The 15932-nt window shown below is 42.4% G+C and overlaps 1 long non-coding RNA gene across 2 annotated transcripts; it reads left to right on the forward strand.

Moving 5' to 3' along the window:
- The first annotated feature begins 1035 nt into the window (after positions 1 to 1035).
- LOC133487821 (uncharacterized) lies at positions 1036 to 11001 on the forward strand. Of its 2 annotated transcripts, none has more exons than XR_009791459.1 (3): positions 1036 to 1235; positions 8831 to 9107; positions 10865 to 11001. It is a non-coding gene; the product is annotated as an uncharacterized LOC133487821 (long non-coding RNA). The 2 variants fall into 2 exon arrangements; XR_009791460.1 differs by lacking the exon at positions 10865 to 11001 and adding an exon at positions 10023 to 10836.
- The last annotated feature ends 4931 nt before the right edge of the window (positions 11002 to 15932 follow it).

Consider the following 15932-nt stretch of genomic DNA (forward strand, 5'->3'; position numbering starts at 1 on the left):
ATAAGGTGAGCGTCTTCTCACGTGTGTAGCTGGCGGCCGCGCGGTGTCGCCGAAAGCGGTAGCAGTTTGTGGCAGAATGTGAGTAGTGTGGAGGGGTCTGTGTCGAGTGGAGCTTTGAATTCTTTGTCCAAATTTGTTATGGTTTAAGTTTAAAAGTAAGAGTTTCATTGAGAAAGAGGGGATGGCCCACCTGGATGCATGGAAAGACACGCGAGTTTCCGACAAAGGAAACAAAGTGTTACTGGTAGAATGCTTGACAGGGTGCGTGGGCTTGGCTTCAGAACGGATGCATTCATGCGAATGTTTGAGATTGCATAACCGCTTGATGTCAGTCAGGCGGTATATTTGCAAGTCACGTCACCCTGTGAGTACAATAGCCCATTGTCTTTAGTTACTATTTGAATACAACCTGGCCAGGTTACAACCTAGCAGAATGAGTTTGAAAGCGTAGTCTGTGAGAGAAGTGACGTCAGAGGTCCATGTGAGGTCTCCGAAGCTAGCTCACACGGTTATTGGGATGAAGTAATCACAACGACGCTTTCGGAGAGGATAAGGCAGCGGCATACATATTTAAGGCAGGGCCGAGGTGGAGTCGTTGTTGTGTTTATGGATACGAGGGTTCAACTCACAGTCGTTTATTCATTTACACTAATCCGAGGCTGAGCGTCATCAAGTTGTGAGGAAATTAAGTAACAAATTATGGGAGCTCTATTTGGGGAAAAAAGAGGCTCGCAGGACGTGGACTAAGTGTGAATGATATGAGTATACAACTTATTAACTGTGTTCACAATATAAAGAAAAACCTAGAACTATAATAAATATAATTATTAATATATATATGTAAATATGTATAAAGCGCTTTAAAGGGTACACATTATATTTATTATATAAATGAATAATGTATATATATTGTGTATACATCGGTATGCACTCGATATACTAGAAGATAAATTAACTCGTGTGAGGGGCGGATGTGATCACGCCAGAGTTGCGTCGTGGCTTTCTACTTCCAGGTTAGCAGAGCGGACCAATCGCGGCTCTGCTAAATTTTCCGTCAGAAAACGCTTAGGTGTTTGGATAAAGGAAGCTGTTAACTCTTTTGTGGAGCCGCGGCTGTGTTATGCTGCCTTTACCACCCGGTCGGAGGGGGCCGATGTAGGTCGAGGCGTTTCCGGTCCGCTTCGGGCTGCACACGGAGTTTGAATGAATGGCATGGAAGGTGCTGTCTGAATGAGGTATGGAGTGTACGGTATGAGCGTGATGTGGAGAATAATAAGTGGAGTGAATCACAAGTTGTGCACGTGCGGGATTTCATGAGTGTGCGCGGCGAGACAGCAGTCGTAGCTAGCTGGCGAAATGTTTTCAACGGGTGGAATGGATGTGGCTAAAATTGCGTGTAAATGGGGAATTTGCTTCGTGAAAGGAGTTTTTGAAGGTCTGAAAGGGGGGATTTGAAATGTATTGCTTAGAGAGCACTTGAAATGATAGAAGATCGTGAGAAGTAAATTATTCATACGGTGGCTCTGGTCTTGTTTGTTTCTAGAAGAAGACCTTTGACATATGTTGCAAAGTAATGAAAGATGTGTTAACTTGCGTGTCAGAGGGAGTCATTTGTCGTGTTTACGGAGTGGCACACAAATAAGCGGTCGGAAGACTTTAATTAAGGATAATAAAGTGAAGTAATGAGGGACGAGCATATTTGTAATGTAAAATCACCTTTGTGATTACATTAGGATGTCAACCAGTCTATGCTACATTAAATTTGGGAATATAGAGAGAGTCGGTAAAAGTAGTAAGTAGATAGATATAGAAGTTCCTGTTTGTGGCAAACCGGATTAAGAAAATTACTCAAGGGACACAAGTCGACAATATAGATAATATATCCTTAAAATCCATCCATCCATTTTCTGAGCCGCTTCTCCTCACTAGGGTCGCGGGCGTGCTGGCGCCTATCCCAGCTATCATCGGGCAGGAGGCGGGGTACACCCTGAACTGCTTGCCAGCCAATCGCAGCATCCTTAAAATATTAAATGAATAGAGTATAGTGACTGTTCATACAGTATAGTGAATATTAATACAGTATAGTGAATGAAATGAAATGTGCTTGGATTCATGAGTACGCAGAGTTTCATACATCTGAATATTTTTGTGCGTATGAAATCCACGTCTTTGTACATGAGGCCCCTGAAATTAGCAGGTACCCTTGTCACAAGGGGCGGGACGGTGGCCGACTGGTTAGAGCGTCACCCTCACAGTTCTGAGGACCGGGGTTCAATCCCCGGCCCCGCCTGTGTGAAGTTTGTATGTTCTCCCCGTGCCTGCGTGGGTTTTCTCCGGGCACTCCGGTTTCCTCCCACATCCCAAAAACATGCATTAAGTGGAGGCTCTAAATTGCCCGTAGGTGTGACTGTGAGTGTGAATGGTTGTTTGTTTGTATGTGCCCTGGGATTGGCTGGCAACCAGTTCAGGGTGTGCCCCGCCTCCTGCCCGATGATAGCTGGGATGGGCTCCAGCACGCCCACGACCCTAGTGAGGAGAAGCGGCTCAGAAAATGGATGGAGGGATGTTGTCACAAGGAAAACAGTGAGTAATGTACAGCCATGGCCTGTATGCACGCTCACCACGCAAGACCCCATTGCTGGAAAAAAAAAAGCATGTCAAAGCTTGTTTAAAGTTTGCTGAACACCATTTGGACAAGCCAGTTAAAGACTGGGAGAATATAGTCTGGTCAGATGAGAGCAAAATTGAACTGTTTGGATGCCATAATGCCATAATTGGATGCCACGTTTGGAGTAGAAATGGCACCGCACATCACCCTAAAAACACCATACCAACAGTGAAGTTCGGAGTTGGGAACATGATGGTGTGGGGATGCTTTTCAGCAAATCGTACTGGTAAACTTCACATTGTTGAAGGAAGGATGAATAGGTATATGTACTGAGACATTCTTGACAAAAATCTGCTGCCATCTACGAGGATGGTGAAAATGAAACGAGGGTGGACCACAACATACTGCCAAGGAAATTCTCAATTAGTTTGAAAGACTAGCCCAGTCAATCACCTGACTTAAATCCAATCTAAAATCTATGGAAAGAACTGAAACTCAAGGTCCATAAAAGAAGCCCACGGAGCTTTCAACATTTGAAGACTGCTTGTGTGGAGGAATCGGCCAAAATCACCCCAGAGCAATGCATGCGACTAGTTACTCCATATAGGAGGCGTCTTGAAGCTGTCATTGCAAACAAAGGCTTTTGTCCAAAGTATTAAATAAATGCCAGTCGGTGTTTTCAATACTTTTTCTCTGTCTCATAGCACATAATTACACATTACTTAATTTATCATCTTATTTGTATGTATGGATTACTTGGGTTGTTCCCAACATCTGGTGACATTTTCATGTCAATAGCACCTTTGGAAATATATTTAGTGAGAAACATGGTGACACACTGTATACTCTATGACAAGATTTTGCCATTGGTTAATGTTTATAGCGTCTTAATCTTTCCTGTTTAAACTTTTTTCTTTTTTTTTGCGCTTGCTGAAATTGTAAGTATTGGTTGAGCATGTTAATTTGGAAGCGCTATACCTTTTAAATCAACCAGTAGACAAAGATTTGGAGAAATTGGAATCCTACAGTTCAAAACTGTAGAGAGTTTAGTGCAACTAATTAGTGACCAGGTGTACAATGCCAAAGAGTGTGAAAGTAAGTGTCTGCAGTGTTTTCAGTACAATGAGTGGATCCGTTTGATTTTGAATAGCCAATTTTATGCATAATATATTGCGTAATGTGTGATCTATGGAGTACTTTTAACTGGATTAGCTGTTAATTATTAATGTTTTTTTGTCATTGGGAATGTACTTCTGCAGATTTGTAACCAGTATTCATTGTCAGCAGACACTGACGTCTTTTTCCCCATTTTGCGATTGGTAAGTGTATTGAAGTTGTACATGAGATTAATTTGTATATTTTTGAAATTCGTTTTTTGTTTTGTGTGATTAGTTCCACTATTTTCTGAACAAAAACGGGTTGTTCTAAAGTATTCACGTGTGTTGGGAGTCTTTTTAGGATTGCTGTTCTTTATAGTATTGAAGGCAGTTACCACCTCTAATTTGAAATTCTTGAAATAAGATTTCACATGACATGAAGGCATTATTTTTGAATAAGTGATGTAGGTGATCAATTCTACTTTGTTACCATGTGCTGCAGTAAAGGGGTATTTTGTTAATCTCAAAATCGGATTGTTCCAGATTGGGGAGGAATGGTGCTGACTGACATTGTGTGGTTTATAGATTTTTCCACCAAGATGATAAAGTGCCTGCAATAATTGGATTCTTCAAATAATGGTGGTGTTTGAGACTTGTGCTGATAAATAAGAGGTCTGAAAGTTTGGTGCTGTTGGCTAAAGCCTTAGAAATGATTTTGATGTCTGTATTTAGTGACAGTGGTCGATACTTAACTGAAAGAATGGGGTCTTTCCCTGGTTTCACTTATAGTTTTATTGTGGCTGTGTTCATATGGCTTTAAATTAGGCCTTTATCTTTTATCTCTGTCACCGTTCTGAAAAATAGTGGTTCGAGTTCAGACCAGAAATTATTATAAAACTCTGTGGAATATCCGTCATTGCCTGAAGCTCTACCGATTAATGCAAACTAGAATTAGCAGACATTCCAACAGCTTCTTCCCTCTTGCAATCAACTTATTAAACACCTAACCTACAATTCCATTGCAACATGCTGGCAATTTTTTGTCTTTTGTCTTGAGTTTGTTGTCACATTTCTGTGGGGCCAATTATATATTAACTCGTGCACTCACTGTAGTAGTCTCACCACGCTGCACTATTTGCATATCTGTTGTTGACCAATACTGGCCACACGCCAGAGTAGCATCTGCTCCATTTGCACACTGACTGAGGAGTATCTGCAACATTTGCACAATCAACATTGTCCCAGACTATCGTACTACTTGCTTGAAGTCTTGGCGCCCTTTGCACAATTGTTATTGCACCGGACTATTGCAATATTAGTCATTCGAACTGTTCTAAGTGCTAGAGGACTCTGCATCCTTTGGACAATTGTCAAAAAATAAATAAATGTACCGGAATTACCAGATAACTAGCAACCCTTTATTGCCCAGTGACTGTTTTCCTCAATGTCTTTATGTCTCAAAAGTGTTCTCTGTCAATTGACTGTCTGTTGTCGTACTAGAGCGGCTCCAATTACCGGAGACAAATTCCTTGTGTGTTTTTGGACATCCTTGGCAAATAAAGATGATTCTGATTCTGGTATATTGGTTTGGATAAAAACATAATTAATTTAGGAGAAAATAATAAGACGGAAACGACGCCTGTGTTACTTCCGGTTTAGCATGATTTTCAGTTTCAATGTTAAAATCAAATTATTTTATCTCGTAAAGGGGCACCACGTCTCTTTTTAGATGTGTAAAACTTCAGGACAAAGTGATGAAAAACCTCTATGTCTCGTAATCTGAAGGTTGCTACAGGAATTAGATAAGAGTTCTCGATAACCAGAGGTCTTTTATCTGATTCAAACACACAAATGATGCAGGTAGTGGATTTTTATAGAAAGTTTAATGAAATCTAACAGGGGAACCTACGAGGGAAAAATGCAAAGAAAAGCAAAACAAAGGACAGAAACATTGGTAAAGGAAGCTGAACTTGTAATGTGAGGGTGGAATGAGCATGTGCGGTGACAATGCATAGAGCTGGGGGTTCCTGTTCCCGTTAATTTAAACCCAAATATGCACCAATCTGTACTTTAGTAGACCGCCCAGTTGGACTTACGTTGCGTGGAGCACAATTTAGGCAGGCTGGTCGATCTCCTGAATGTTTGGTCGGTCCAGTACGTACGGGGAACAGGTGGATTTGACGGAAAAAGAAGGGGAAAAAAAAAAAGAAAAAGCAAGAGAAAGAGTTCGAAGTGCAGGGCGGCCGAAGCCTGTGAGTGGCGCTGGTCGCAAGACTCGGAGCAGAAGTCCGCCACCTGTTCCCTTCCCAACGGAGCTTTGTCCATGAGCTGCACAAGCACCTGCACGGGTAGCTCGGGGCGCTGGCAGGGTTCCCTGCGGTGGGGGGAAGGTCTGATGTGTCCTCGCCACCTTGTGGTGAGAGGTGGGGCTTCCTGGCTGAGCCAGTTTTCGGCAAGGTGGTCGAGCGAGTGAGAGTGAGTGCGCCAGGACAAAATGAGCATCGGCCTTCTATGCACAAGAGCGAGAGAGGGAGGGAGTGCCCCCAAAAGGAAGACAGAGCACCTCTTTATACTACTTTTTTAATAACCAGGATTATTTGTGGTTTTAATCCCGTGGGAGTAAAAGATTAATTATTGGATCTAAGATAACGAAACCGGTTTCCAGCTTTGCATTGTCACGCCTGTTTAATCCATGCAAGGAGTGTTGCAACCTTAAGTAGTGGCTAATAACACTTACTGTTTGTTTGTATAACATTTCTGTGTTTGTCTTGAGATAAACACAAGCATATTCGGTTGGCAAACAATTTTACCAGCAGATATTCAAATTCTGAGAAATACAATCACTAGTGATGTGGTGGTGGTAGACACTGGGAGCGTTCATGCAAAGTTCTTAAAATGTCACACAACATTCAAATCCGGTGAGGTTGGTCCCGAGTGTTGTTGCCGTTGGCAGTAAACCTCCACCGCCAGTGGGTGTCGCTGGGCTCCATCAATTGTCACAGAGGTCTTGAGTTGCATTTCAAAGGGCAAATGGTCCTTTGAACTTTTGGCATGCAGGACCAGTGGATTTTCAAACTTTTTGGGTCGGTATCTTAAGTCCTGCACACACAGAGGGTCTTCTGATGACTGGGAGCCCAGGTTTCTGGAGTAACTGGTAATTAATTTAAAGTATCTGCTTTTGATGAGCTCCTTCAGACTGGCTGGTAATTCATTTAGCGTCCGTGTGCGATAAACCAGGCATCCCCGTGACCGTCTGTCTCGGCAGGGGAGCAGTCCCAGTCCGAGATTGGGGGTCACGGTGCCATCTGGTGAGAGCATGTCCGTTACATTATCAACGGATTTTGATGTGAATAAATGTATCAAAATATTGTCAAATTAACTGCATAATGCTGCCAAGAACAATGGCTTTGTAAAATGCTTCAATTCGTGCGGGGGGCGGACGGTGCCCAGCTGCTGCTGCTGGATCGAGGAAGAGAGGTCCGATGCTGGGTGAGCCTGTGTCTCTGTGCAGCTCGCAGCAGCCGGACTGCGGTTTGCCACCAAATTGAAGCATATTACAGCGACGTACGTTTGAAGTGTCCATGCTCAATGAGTCCTGAAATTTATATAAATTAATTAACTAGTCAGGCTGCCTTAGTAGTTCACCATTTGACTTGGAGTTTGCATGCTGTCCCCGTGCCTGCATGGGGTTTCTCCAGGTACTCCGGTTTCCTCCCACATTCCAAAAACATGCATGGTAGGTTGATTAAAGACTCTAAATTGCCCGTAGATGTGAATGTGAGTACGACTGGTTGATTGTTTATGTGTGCCCTGCGATTGGCTGGCAACCAGTTCAGGGTGTACCCTGCCTCTCTCCCAGAGTCGGCGGGGATAGGCTCCAGCACACCCTTTACCCTCGTAAGGATAAGCGGTTGGATATTTGTGATGACACACATCACTCATGTCACTCTCCACTTAATCATATTATTTATTTTATAATATAAATATTGAAGGCATGGTGGACGACTGGTTAGTGCGTCAGCCTCACAGTTCTGAGGACCTGGGTTCAATCCCCGGCCCCGCCTGTGTGGAGTTTGCATGTTCTCCCCGTGCCTGCGTGGGTTTTCTCCGGGCACTCCGGTTTCCTCCCACATCCCAAAAACATGCATTAATTGGAGACTCTAAATTGCCCGTAGGTGTGAATGTGAGTGCGGATGGTTGTTTGTTTGTATGTGCCCTGCGATTGGCTGGCAACCAGTTCAGGGTGTACCCCGCCTCCTGCCCGATGACAGCTGGGATAAGCTCCAGCACGCCCGCGACCCTAGTGAGGAGAAGCGGCTCAGAAAATGGATGGATGGATAAATATTGAAGCCATCATTCATTAACTATTATTATTATAAAGCCATACTTTGTTATTAACGATTATGATTACAGAGTAGTAGTTTTGTAATTGAACATTCTGCAGAATAATCTTTTTTTATTCTATTACATAATACACTGCAATAACCGTCAAGCGGTAATGTTCTTGACACAGTCTTAAAAATTCTCCCAAATTTGGACAAAATGTTCTGGAAGTGAATTTTTTCGGCTTGGCAGCTCTAACTTTAACACTGTATAAAGTCACAGGAATTCTTATTATTGATGACAGCAGCTTTACAGCCAAATCAATAAATCAGCCGCTGACAACTGCGACAGTCTTTATGTAGACCGCAATCTACAGCAGTGGTGTCAAACATACGGGTTGCGGGCCAAAACCGGCCCACAGGATGAATTTGAAAGTGAAAAGATAGATGTTGACGACGTGGTGGTGGGGAATAAGGACAATTTTGTGAACTATTGTGCTTTAAAATACAATCACTGGGATCTGAAGCAAATTTCTCTTAAGAATGCTGGTTATTTTGTACAATAATTTTTAAAAATAGCAATTAAATTTAACAATTTACATCATGTACTTGTTTATTTTTACATTAAAAGAAAGAAACTCAACTTTTATTATATAGTATTAAGTATGATGTAATTTGAGTTGCCCGGCCACTTTGACATCAAATCAGGCAGTATGTGGTGCCTGAACTGCAATGAGTTTAACGTTTGAGCTACATTATCTTCAATACAACTCAATAAGATCTAATATCTTTTTGTCCTGCAGATACTTTGTCACAGGGGACTGATTTAGGACCATCGCCAACAGTTTTCGTGTTAGGGGTCTCCACGGTCTCCATGATAGTCCCTGATGTGGCAACAGCCATTTGGGACTGCTTTGTGAGGGAGTGCCCACCACAGAGGAGTGGAAGGAAATCGCCAAGGTGTGAGGAGCGATGGGATCTTCCTCTCTGCTGTGGAGCACAAGATGGAAAGCACATGGTCATCAAAGCCCGTGCTAACTCTGGATCAGAGTTCCACAACTATAAGAGAACGTACTAATGGTGAGCTAATAATGCTTCCTTCCGTATGGCAAATATACACAGCACAATATCATGAATGGCACAATAAAAGCAAATATCACTGTCATGTACTCACTATACAGGGGACCATCGCTATTTAATCTGGCCCGCCAAGCATTGGCATTTTCATGAGTCACAAACAAACATTCCTAAAATGGGTAGATGGATTTTCCATTTTATTTATTTTGGCTTCATTTGTCATTAAATTGGTTCTTTGGGTGAATATTAATTCGTTGAAATACAGGTACATTAGACAATGTTTTGTCTATTTCAATAATTATAAATAGATAAACAGGAAGGAATATTTGTTGAATAAACAATTTCACAATCCGCTTTATCCACTTTGCATTTATCCAATTACATCGGTTGTTTTATTGTAATGAAATCATGAAGCAAATGATTATTAATAAATTACAACTATTTAATTGTAGCTCATTTTACCTCATGAACAAATAACCTGGCCCATGTGTCCATTTTAAAAATCCACCAATGCAGCCTTTAAGCACAAATTTGTCATTTTGCCCTCTAAATGTGATGTGGATGGGAGACATATTTGAGGCCACGTGTCAAATGTTTAGGGGCTGCACCAAACTCGGCCCAGTCTTGGCCAAATATTTGGAACGCTGTTGACAAGTTTGTGACTGTATGTGTTAACTGTCTTAGTTTGAAAATAAATCAAGAAGAGCATTAAGTAAAAGAGAGTGCATTTATTTTATCACACTTGACACAAAAGAGGAAAATGTAGAAATTAAATCAACATCAAGTGATAACACAAACCCGGCTTCATTTCCTGCAACGAATGTCACTCATTCAATCAAATTAGTTCTGTGACATGTCGTGTAATAATTTATAAAGCTGAAATTTGGCATTTTCTTTTTCCTCGGGTGGCACTCCAAGGAGGGGAAGCAGGCTTTGGAGAAAAATCTCACAATGGAATGGCGCTGGGGGTGGTGCAGTGGAGACGCTTAAAATAATTGAGCATGTGCTCTTCTCATCTCCCGTTCCCTCTCTTCCCTATCATGGCAGCGCTCCTTTTATCTGTATTAAACGGAAACAGCTTAGTTTGTGACACAAAACCATTTGATTGCACCGGACTATTGCGATATTAGCCATTCGAACTGAGGACTCTGCATCTTTTTGCACAATTGTTGTTTGTTGTTGTTTTTTGTCAATGTCTTTATGTCTCCAAAGTGTTCTGTAAATTGACTGTCTGTTGTACTAGAGCGGCTCCAACTATCGGAGACAAATTCCTTGTGTGTTTTGGACATACTTGGCAAATAAAGATGATTCTGATTCTGATAGGTTGAGATCTGTTGTGATATTTAAATCACAGCACAGAACAATTAGAAAAGTAACCCAAAGTATAGAATAAAGTACAAGTCACGCCGAAAAGCATAGGAGTGTTTTAAGTGTACTTGTACCAAGAATATCATGATATCCAAATGTTATGCATACTTGGCAGTCTTGATGGGCTACTCACAAAAGCAGCTGTTTCTTCCGTCACATGCCCCCCCCTCCACCTAACATATTTAACTCAGCTGTGAGAGCAGTGACACTTTATTATAAATCAAACTTTATACAGCGCTTTTCATACACGTCTCAAAGTGCTTTCCATGAATTACAGAAATAAAATCAACCCTGCCCGCTGTTTTGCGCACGCACGCACTTAGCGTAGCTTTCAGAGGGAGAGAGGACATAGAGACAGTCTGTCTCTTGCGCATGACCAACCTCTTCTGTAGATCGCTGACTGGCCTGCTGCTGCCGTCTCTGGGACCGAAGTGAGTGACAACGCTGGCGAATCGCAAATCACACGGCAGGACGTTTCTTGAACTCCCGCCCCCCGCTTGCACGCTGCCTGCTCATTGGTCATTCGCCGAAGATTCAGAAGTGAGTGACAGAACGCTTCAGCAGTTCCGTTTCCGCTCCTCCCAGCTGGCTCGCTTGCCTCACGGCGGCCAAACTGAAAGAAAGAATAATTTCCTAAACTGATTCACTTCAGTTCGTTCACGAAAAAGATTCGTTCCTCTGAACGAAACAACACGAATGTACGCTGGCGCAGCTTTGCTCCTACAATCGGCAACGTTCGGAAACTCAAAACGGAGTTGGAATGTGCGGAACACACGCACTCTCAGAGTCGCGGTAGGACGTCAGATTTAATTTCCGAACGCTCCCTAAGGAAGGAACAACGACATTGCAGACGGTACCATCACGTTAAAGGTATGACTTCCAAAATGTTCATGTGCTCTCCCGTAGTTCAGTGTGAATTGCAAAGTGTTGTATTCTAATACCGTGAAGCCTCGCCCACTCTTATGACTTACCAGTGGAAGACGCTAACCGCTAGCTTGAGCATGGGTTCCGAGTTAGAAAGTCCAGATGAATAAACTACACCTACGATCTTTCCTACCTTACATGGCGTACTCCTTCAACTGTCTTCCGATCCAGCTGTGGTCGTTGGGGCAATTTTAATCCAGTAAGGTTCCTGTCTGCAGATTCATCACACCGCTATATCGAAATTGTCCACCTGTATAAGTGTTAAGACGTCTCAAACACGTAAAATAACGTTACGTTTGTTGCTCCCGATCGGCTGCAAGAATGTGAACATTTTTCTTCTTTGAAATATTTAAAGGGGGAAGGCGACAGCGGTGCTCGAGCCCGTGATAAAAGGAAATCAAGATTTACCTTCGGTGCAGCCGCTTGGTACGAGGCTACGAGTTGCCACACCACCACCAGTGCAGAATGTGTACTAGTAGATCGAAAAAGGTGCCCTGGCACATTCATTTGCGGCTAATTGTGGACATCCAGCGATTCGACAGGGTTGTGACAACTAATTAAAGTTCACAAGTGAACACGGACTCCAGTGCGCCGAAATCACTGGTGACATGTACAGGTATGCGAAGCTGTAATATGAATTGAAAAATAAGCGTAAACGTTTTTCAAGAGATGCTGTAATCGGCTTCATACATCTGACGCCGAAGATATGCCGCTGCAGTCAAGCCAGCCTCCACTCGGAAAGAAGTCGTAAAGCCTGCCGCCTCTCATTTTTGTTCATACTAGGCATTACAGTAATGAGCCTCCAACTAGCGGCGAAAGCCACCTTCAAAATAAAAGTAATAGGCCAATAAGGACACCAATGCTTCCGATTTAAAATAATTATATTAAACTCGTGCTGCGAGCAGCTATAATCGGGCCCTTGCACCTCGGCCCAATTGGGGTGCTGGCAGTTTCAGGTCCTGGTAGGTTGGGGTATTGGCACAATGAAGTCAGGGCCGCAAATTAACCCTGGGCGGTAAAGTTGTACTCCACGGTATAGGACAAGTGCAAAGGTATGGCCCATATTGAGTCAATGTGGGCCACACAAAAATGGAGGATGACCCGCAATTGGCCCCCACTGCTGCCGGACAAGTGCAAAAGTATGACCCATGCAAATGTTGGAAAAATGTCTGGCGAGGACCGGCTGCAAATCACCCCTGGGCCATAGGTTGAACACCACTGCTGTCAGAAATGCAACGCCGTGTAAAAGGTTATATTGACAAAATGCGGGCCGCACAAAAATGGGGGATGGCCCCCAGGCCCAAGGTAGGACACCACTGCTGTTGGACAAGTGCAAAGCCTTCTCAAAGGGTATATTGAGTAAATGCGGGTGTTGAAAAAAGGAAATGAACTCGTAGGCCTACTACTGTATGTATTGGTAAATATGGTGGGACTTTTAAGTACTGTGAATGTTGCATTTAAAAGGCCGTAGATAATTTTCTGTGGAGTTAAGGACATGGGTTGTAATTATAATTTTGTTTGTGTCAGGGTGCTACATGAACACGCGTACCCTTAACCCAACAGGAAGTGAGCTGTGACCTTGAAACATTGAAACCACTTGAGTTGGCAGTATGTTTTGGACCATTACACTGGGGAACACAATTTTTGTTGAGTAAGGTCTCAGCTGTTTTTCACAAATTTTTGGGTGCTTTTTCTCTGTTACGTTAAGTTTGTGAACAAAGTGAGAACAAAGTGGAACAAAGGAAATATATACCTATGTAAATAAAACACTAAGATAGAATAGTGACAAGCTTTGGAAAAAAAAAAACAGCATAAAATGCAATGAACGTACAACGGTATGCCGATGGTTACAAAGTTAAGAGAAAAGCCAGCACAAATCCTCTAAATTCCTACTATGCTATCTTTCTGTTTGCAGATATTGATAGTACTGACCTATTGGGAGCTGCACACACCCCTCACCGCACTGTCTCAATTGAATGCACAAACAAGTTGCCATGTACATGAGTCCAATCGTAATCAGCTAATCAGTGGAATTTTTCTTATCTGGAGGGTAAGCTGTGGAGAAATAACTTGACCTGCTAGAAAAAAAACTGACTGATATTTTGGAATCAGTGTGTTGTCATGCTGGAACGTCCACCCTCGATTCATTTTCATCATCCCCGTAGATGACGGCTGATTTTTGTCAAGAATGTCTCGGTACATTTGCCCATTCATCCTTCCTTCAATATTGTGAAATTTACCAGTAACATTTGCTGAAAAGCAGCCCCACACCATCATGTTCTCACCCCTGAACTTCACTGTTGGTATGGTTTTTTTAGGGTGATGTGCAGTGCCATTTCTCCTCCAAACATGGAGGAGAAATGATGTCATTGATCGGATCGGTGAATTATGGCATTAAAGCCGATCAGCATAAAATGCTAAATATTGGCCGATACCGACCAGTTTGAAATACTTCCTCTTCTTATTTTATTTTTCTTAATCATTCTGATGTTTATTGAAAATGCAGCCTGACAGAAAAGGGTTTTAGGGGATAGACTGAAGGACAAAACGGACAAGGGGAATAGGGGTGCGAACCACAGCAGAACATTAGTTGGTCTAGATATTTGACAACAAGTCAGGTTACGAAGTTCCTTCATCAACTTCATGAGTGAAGGAACACCATATCACATGCGTTAGTCAACTGGTGTACAGAGTTGCTGTGCCGGCGAACCTCGGAATGGTTGCCATTGGTTAATGTTCATAGCTTGTTTATCTTTCCAGTTAAACGATATTGTATTTTTTAGCGATTGCTAACATTACAAGTAGGCTTTACACGATAAGATTTTTGGGGCCGATCAGCGAATTGAAAAAAACGATAACCAATCACCGATCCGATCACAAGATGGAGGAATGTGTCTATTTAAATGACCTGTTCATTTACTGTATATACTTTTTAATTGCTCCAAAAATATATTTACAATAAATAATGTATCTTTGTTCCTCTATTTATGCCAGTGAGGCATAGTGACAGGCAGAACAAATGAATGGTCTTCTATTAGATGGCAGGAAGTAAATACAGTAATTAATGTATCCACTTTTTGTGACATTTTTGTTTGTTGGTGTGCCGTGTGATTTTTCAATTGTAAAATATCTTCCTTGGCTCTATAAAGGTTGGAAATCACTGCTCAAGTCAGATCTTGTATTCTAATCAGTCAGGTCAAACCAACATTCCATGACAGAAATAATGGGTGCTAACTTACTGTAGTTAAATTACTTTATTTTTAATTAAATTACTTCACCCACACCAAAACTTTAGCGCATGATTCGACAGAACGGCGGCATGTTTACGTCCAACCGTTCGTGGTACCACTAGCTTGCTAGGCAACATAACGTTTTTGTTGCCTGCTTACGAGCCACATCGTATTCAAAATACGGGAACATACCTCAAGCAAGCGTTAAGCGAACGTCCTCTCCTGTCCTGAGCACCGGTGACCACCAACACACGTTTCCCCCTTATAATACAAAGTCGGCGCGCTCCACTCTTGTTGTCGTCGCCACGGTAACAAGTGTATCTGGTCGCATTTGAGTTGACAAGATAAAGCCCAATGATCGTAAAAAACGGAATGAGGTGGTATCGGAATACAAGATTTTATTGCAGTAGTCTGACATAGTGCAATCGTGAAAGAGCAAATCCATCTTGTAGTCTGATCCGGGCATTACGTGTTATCTGATCCACAACGTTGACATGTTTTTGTTTTGTTTTTTTGTTTGTTTTTTTAATACCTTTATTGGCCGTCAGATATTTCCAATACTATGTCAAAAGATGCGCGACAAGGCTAAAAATAAACTAGCTTTTGGATTCAAATATACTGTGCACGATGGCGACGCGGAGTGAATGACTTTTGCGGAGCCGATCAGACGTCATTGATCAGATCGGCGAACTATGACATTAAAGCCGATCAACATAAAATGCTAAATATTGGCCGATACCGATCAGCCCGATAAAATCGGTGTAAAGTCTAATTACAAGTATTGGCTGAGCACAAGCCAGTGCAAACTAGGATAAATGCAGAGAGTTGCGTCAGGAAGGGGATCCGGCTTAAAACTTTTCCAAATAAATACAAGCGTTCATCCAAAGAATTCCATACCGGATCGGTCGTGACCCGGGTTAACAACGTCCGGCGCCGTCAACCTGCAGGGTGTCGGTGGAAATTCAGCTACTGTGGGTCGAAGTCGAAGAAGAAGAGGAGGTGGAAAGCGGATTCTTCGGCAGAAAGAGAAGAGGAAAGCACAGAGCCTAGAGCCTTGAATGTTGGGACTATGACAGAAAAATCTCTGGAGTTGGTTGACATGATGATTAGAAAAAAGGATGATATATTGTGTGTCCAGGAGACCAGGTGGAAAGGCAGTAAGGCTTGAAGTTTAGGGGCAGGGTTTAAATTATTTTACCATGGTGTAGATGGGAAGAGAAATGGAGTCAGTGTTATTTTAAAAGAACAGTTGGCTAAGAATGTCTCGTAGGTGAAAAAAGTATCAGATCGAGTGATGAGGCTGAAA

This window comes from Phyllopteryx taeniolatus, chromosome 13, assembly GCF_024500385.1.
Source record: "Phyllopteryx taeniolatus isolate TA_2022b chromosome 13, UOR_Ptae_1.2, whole genome shotgun sequence".
In the NCBI taxonomy this organism is placed as follows: domain Eukaryota; kingdom Metazoa; phylum Chordata; class Actinopteri; order Syngnathiformes; family Syngnathidae; genus Phyllopteryx; species Phyllopteryx taeniolatus.